Source organism: Peromyscus leucopus, chromosome 1, assembly GCF_004664715.2.
Source record: "Peromyscus leucopus breed LL Stock chromosome 1, UCI_PerLeu_2.1, whole genome shotgun sequence".
In the NCBI taxonomy this organism is placed as follows: domain Eukaryota; kingdom Metazoa; phylum Chordata; class Mammalia; order Rodentia; family Cricetidae; genus Peromyscus; species Peromyscus leucopus.
This window is the reverse complement of record NC_051063.1, coordinates 100,910,389-100,916,858: the sequence shown is the minus strand read 5'-3', so window position 1 is coordinate 100,916,858 and position 6,470 is coordinate 100,910,389. Positions and strand designations below refer to the sequence as shown.

The following is a 6,470-nucleotide window of genomic DNA, read 5'->3' as shown; positions in this document are numbered from 1 at the left end:
GCTTAGCATGCCCAGTCACTAAAATTAACACCTGTGCAGGGTTTGTTTGCGTGTCAGAGATTTGCACTGGCACAGTCATGTCCTGTTCCACACAGGCATCTACAGTAATAGGACTCTAAGTATCACGTGGGGCAGGCATGCTGCATGATTCTTAGAAGCCACTGTAATGAGTCCTTTTTCATCATATATTCCTTCAAATCTTAAGGCTCTTTGTTTTTCATTCTGTTCCCTACATCACATGATAGGATTAGTCAGGATTACAAGGCTCCAAGAATGCATTAAGATGTCATAGAAATCATTTTTGCTTTTTGAATATTTATTATTATAAATTTGTTAATAGATTACTTTTTATTTTTGTAAATTATGTGTCTGTAAACCAGTATAGGTTACATGGAGACTAGAGGCATCAGGTTCCCCTGAACCTGGAGTAAAGGCTATTGTGAGTTGCTATTATGAGGCTAATGTGGATGCTGGGAACTGAACTCCAGCCCAATTGAACTGAACTCTATCCCAATTACCCAGCTTTCCTATAAAGACCAGCACCACCTGCCTAAGGATGTACCCTCCATGGGCTGGGCCCTCCTGCATCAGTTAATAATCTTCCAGAAGTATGCCCACAGGCTAATTGCATCTAGGCGATTTCTTCAGTTGAGACTTTCTTCTCAGATGACTCTAGGTTGTTTCAGGATAACACTTAAAGCTGACTGGGATACACATATATCACCACCCTTTTAAAGTCATTCCTCTAAAGATCCCCTTGCATACCGGTAGGGGGCAGAAGGGTTCCATTGATTTCCTTTTTTTTTTTTTTTTTTTTTTTCTTCTTCTTCCTCATTTCTTCAAGGGTACTTGAATGTGGTCAGGTCAGCTAGGGTTTTGGCAAGGCTGAAAACATAGATAAGAAGCTCCTGCAAAGTTTTTCTAAAAACTGGGTCTTAGAGGTCCCAAATATGCTGATACCAGACAGAACAGTTGACCACAAACTTAAGAACTCGCAAATACTGGTATGCATTGTTATGACTATATTTTGTAAATGCTCTTTTTAGTTACTCATTTTTTTCTGGTATTTTATTCACTGTATATTTTGCCCTCTGAAGCTGACTGAGAAGATGGCTCAAAGCTCTCAAAACCTGTACCACTCACATCCTGGCTTCTTTTATGACCCTGTATATTCTTGCTGTTATTTGCATGATTGCAAGGCATCCTGCACACCTCTATTATGTTATCATAGCTAGTGTGAACACAATCCACTCTGACAAACCCAGTGATTAACAGCATCAAGACCCAGAGAGACATTTCCCTTGAAATAGCCAGAAACCCCATGTGCTCTCAGTCAGCCCACCTTGACTAGATTAGTTATGAAAGATTCAATTCTAGCTCCAGGATATGCATATGTGAATCCTCTTTTTCATTTAATTATAAGAACTTAATAGGTATATTCATTTTAATATCACTCAAAACACCAGAAAATACTAAAGAGGCCTAGAAAATAAGATAAACTTATGAAACTAATTTGCAAGGTAAAAATAATTTAGACTAATTCTGGCTCTGATCTGTGTAGGTGCTGTGTATATCTAAGTGTCTGTGTTCTGTATTAATGTGAATAATGATGTGACAAATACTATTTCGTGGCTGCCAGAGTGTGGGACTCATAGCCACCTAAAGAGCAAATTGTACTTGGCTTTCAGATAAAAGAGAACTTTCTATATTCCTATGATTTATCTGCTCTTCATTCATCTTCCCTTTTCTCTCCTGAATAATGTCTATATGGGAGAGAAATATCAGCTGGATACTGTGAGCTTTGCCAGATCAGGACCTTAACATTTTACCACTAGCTAAATAGATCTCCAGTAATGTTTATTAATCTAGTGGTCAGTAATGTTTACTGGGCATTTCCTTTTCTTACTGTTTCATTTAAAAATCCCAGTGATACTTTAAAGGGCAAAAAAGAAGGGAAGTTTTGAGAACTTGTAGAATAAAAACAGCATGGGGGTAATCTGAAAGAAAACTAAAATTGGATACCAAATATCTAAAATATTTATATAAAAGTTTTCCTAAAAGGGGTGCCCTTAAATTATTAAATGATGTGGCTTACTCTTCATTTCCATTTGTGGTTCAGTCATTTGATTCTCAGAGCTATCAACATTTCTCCCCACCCTCATTCTATGTGGCTGGCTGTTCTGTTTTAGCTTTCTCCCCTTTGTTCCCTCAAGAACTCTAGGTACTGAATGTACAAGCTCTGTCAGGATGAAGCAGCAGTGAGTAGTGCTTTCATATCAACATATCACCACATTGAGGACAGGTCTGTCTTTGCTGATAAGGAAGGCTAGCTGTGAAGTCACTATATCAATTAAAATACATCTTGCCGGGGTTCCTGGTTTCTGACGGGTATACATCTATGAGATGGAGAGAGAGAGAGAGAGAGAGAGAGAGAGAGAGAGAGAGAGAGAGAGAGAGAGAGAGAGAGAGAGAAATTAGGAACTTGCTCTCAGAATTACAGACTTGGTGCAGTAAAAATCACCATAAGGGTCCTGTCTTCTTTTCTTCCTTCCAGGGTGTGCACTTTTTACTTTCCTAACAATTCATGAAGTAAGTGAGCTATGCCTATGTCAGTATACTGAATAAAAGTTCAGTTTCTGAACCTGGTGGGGGAGTTTGATTAAATCAGCCCAAGCACTAAGAATTAACAATTGACAGAAAACAAAAGATGGTACATTTTATAATGATTAAACCTATAGATACAGCTCTTAAATGACATGTACTGGCTCTTAACAATCTGTATTTGTTAGTAGTCTTCTAAACCCTGAAAAAAGTGGGCAGTGAGCCCAAATGCTGTGTGAAGGTTTATTGTTTGTTTGTTAAGTTTTTGGTAAATTAGAAAGTTCACTTGTGTGAATTACTGGGTAAGTTGTGAAAATATTCAGTTCCATATGAAACAAGAAGACATCACTTCCAAAACAAGTGAATAGGGCTTTCATATTGGCAGATATGGGATCACGGAGGCCCAGGTTTTATAAAATAGGTTCAATCTCTGAACAGGAATGCATTTTGACCCAGTGTACAGCTGGTCCCTATTCTCATTGACCTAATGTAGATGGATGGCTCACTCAGCTGGTCCCTATCCACATTGACCTGATGTAGATGGATGTCTCACTCAGCTGGTCCCTATCCACATTGACCTGATGTAGATGGATGGCTCACTCAGCTGGTCCCTATCCACATTGACCTGAAGTAGATGGATGGCTCACTGTGAAGAGTGGAACTAATGGTCTGTCACATGTGAAGGAACAGAGTTTGATGGGTGGTTTTGTTTTGGTTTTTGTTTAGAGTCACTTCTTAACTGGGGTAATCCCTAAGGCACTTAAATCTAAACAGTATTGCAGACTTGTAGTAGAATAAAGGATAAGGAACTCTTAAAACTCATATTTTGTCTCCAGAATTTAGAAAATCCAACTGTGAAGTGTTGCTAATAGTAGCATGAACAGTAATATAGCACTGCCCCCAGTGAGGCGCTGTAAGCTGTTACACCTGCCGATGACTTTGAGGTACCTGCCACTGGGGCATGACCACCAGGGACCCTGAAGACCTGGGATGCACGCATGCTACCTTGGCTACCTTGTGGTTTTGGAAGCTGAGTTCTTGGATCAAGCCTTTCAGCATGGGACATAGCCCGGCTTTCCTGAACTCGATGAAAAATCCACTGTGGTTGTGAGTTTACCCCCAAATAAATTTCTTTGATTGTAGATGAATTTTTTTTCTTATTTTCTTGGTTTTTTCTTATTTTTTTGTTTGTTTGTTTTTGTTTTTGTTTTTGTTTGTTTGGTTGGTTGGTTTGGTTTGGTTTGGTTTTTGTTTGTTTGTTTTTGTTTTTTTTTTCAAGGCTCTGTGTATCTTTGTGGCTTTCATGGAACTCACTCTGTAGTCCAGGCTGGCCTCGAACTCACAGTGATCCATCTGCATCTGCGTTCCTAGTGCTGGGATTAAAGGCATTCACCACCACTGGCCAGCAGAATTTCTAAATGATCTTATTAAATAAAAAACACAGAGCCAGATATAGGGGTGAAAGCTTTAGAGATTAGGTAAATAGGAAAAGCCACAAGCCAACCTTACTCCACCAACTCTGCAGCTTCCAAATGTGAGCTACTTCCTGTCTATCCAAGATGCAGGCTTTACAAGGTAGTAATGAAGACTTAAATAAAAGAAATCTTTTTTTGGAATCAACTAACATACCACATGAACTTTAGTCCATTAATAATTACTATACAAACAGGTTTAATTCTATTGATAAATATAAATACTTAATGGATAAAACAATAACTCTCCAGAGCAATGTTACCATTATTTAGATAATTTATAAGGAAGAAAGATTATCAATAATTGATAAAAATAAGGTCTATGTAATCATGTGTTTCAGGCAAACATAAAACATTGCATGATCCATGAAATTTCTTGAAACCTTTACAACAGAGGAGGTTCAAATGCTACAATAGACCTTATGTGCTTGATTGCAAGCTCTGGAGGAATCTCTCAGTAAAGATGACAAAGAAGCTAATAAACAGAAGGGCAAGGCCATACAGGTCATAACATCACCAGATAATTCTTATACAATGGTTTATCCCATCAACATCCATGAAAAGCCAGCAGATGATAAACATCCTGAGCCATATGTAAAATATATTTTGCAACCTATTCTTTTGAGAGATTTAAAAAACATTAAGGAAGTGATAGTCACCTATGGCAAACACTCAACATACCTAAAACAGATATTAAATACATGGTCTTCTACAAATAGAATCATACCAGATGACTGGAATCAGTTAACCTCAGCTGTTCTAGAATATAGCCAGTAATTACAATGGAAAAGCTAGTTGAGAGCAGAAGTTAGAATCCTGGGACAGCAAGATCAGAGGCTTTGAGATATCCCAAGATCAAATTCTTGGCAAGGGATGTTTCACTGATAGAAATGTACAAGCTACTTTTGATGAGCATACTATATCCTTATGCCATACAGCAGTTTTAAATGCTTGGGAAAAACTTCCAGAACCAGGGAAACAAACTGAACTTTATACAAAAATTTTCCAAGGGCCACAAGAATCATTTACCAATTTCTTACAAAGGTTGACTTTGGCTTTAAGAAAGGCAATATCAGACCCACAATTAAGACAAGTATTAACTCAATCCTTGGCTTTTGATAATACCAATACAAATACAGAATGCAAAAGAATACTTAGATCTTTAAAGGTCAGGTCAGTACCTTTGGAGGAATAGATTCAATATACAAACAGTATTGAGTCTCTTAGCCATGATAATAAGGCTTGGATAGGAGAGGCAATTCCAAGAGGTGGAAGAAGGCCTCAAGGAACCAAATGTTTTTACATCAGGTTATATGAGAAGAAATTGGACACAGGATGATCTTAGAAGCAATACTTCTTCTAGAAATAACCCAAATGGGAGACCCCAACCTTCTGAATATGCGTAAGATGAAAAGGCTAACATTGGACCAATGAAGGTAGATCAGCAATAGATATATGAGGCAACCTTTCACTAGGAGGAAATGCCTTGGGGGGCCTCTTATAGGCCCCTCAAATCGAACATGGTCCAAACATTTCCAGCCACTGGAGTAAATTCCTCTCAAGGACAATTAATAACCCAGTGTCTAATGTAAAAAATGATGCTGCACTGGATGATAGAACACCTCTGATACATGGATCAAAAATTCCCAAAAACACCATAAGATGAAAATTTTGTCAGACTCCCATAAATTAACAAAGACCAAAGCTTAGAGTACAAATTAATGGCACTGTTCTGGAAGGCCTGGTAGACACGGTGTAGATGTGACTATAATTACACCAAAATCATGGCATCTGAATTGGCCTCTTCAAGAGGTAGCTGTCCAATTTCTAGAGATTGGAACTCTATTCCAGGTAAAACAAAGCTCAAGATAGTTTGAGTGCATAGGGCCAGAAGGACAGACAAGAAATCTGAAGCCATATGTGGTAAATGCAGTGCTGAATCTTTGGGGCTGAGACCTGTTATAGCAGTGGAATACTCAGATTAAAATTCCTACAATCTCAGAAATGTAATACATAACAATTCATGTTTCTAGGAATAACATTATAAGATACTATAAAAAACAGCTGACCCCACCCATTGCATTCCCAGTTGCCAGCCAGCAGGGAAGACGCCTGTGGGCAGGCTCCCCCATGATAACACCCCATCAGACCCTGCAATCTATAAGACCCATGCCCTTCCTTAAACCTACTCATCCATGTAGACAAATTTCTAAACAGTCTTATTAAATAAGAAACACAGAGCCAAATACAGAGGTAATAGCCAAAGAGATCAGAGAACTAGCAAAGAGCCATAACTACCTTATCTTACCACCTCGCTGCCATCGCTTCCCCAGAGTTTCTTCCCATCTAACTTGTGTTTTTATTACCTTCCTGTTCTGCCTTCTCATTGACTCTAAG

The 6,470-nt window shown here is 38.5% G+C and overlaps 1 long non-coding RNA gene across 1 annotated transcript; it reads right to left on the bottom strand.

Moving 5' to 3' along the window:
* Nucleotides 1-792: 792 nt before the first annotated feature.
* LOC119087620 lies at nt 793-2,254 on the bottom strand. Its single transcript, XR_005091103.1, has 2 exons — nt 2,096-2,254; nt 793-885 (listed from the first exon to the last, which is right to left on the bottom strand). It is a non-coding gene; the product is annotated as an uncharacterized LOC119087620 (long non-coding RNA).
* Nucleotides 2,255-6,470: the final 4,216 nt, after the last annotated feature.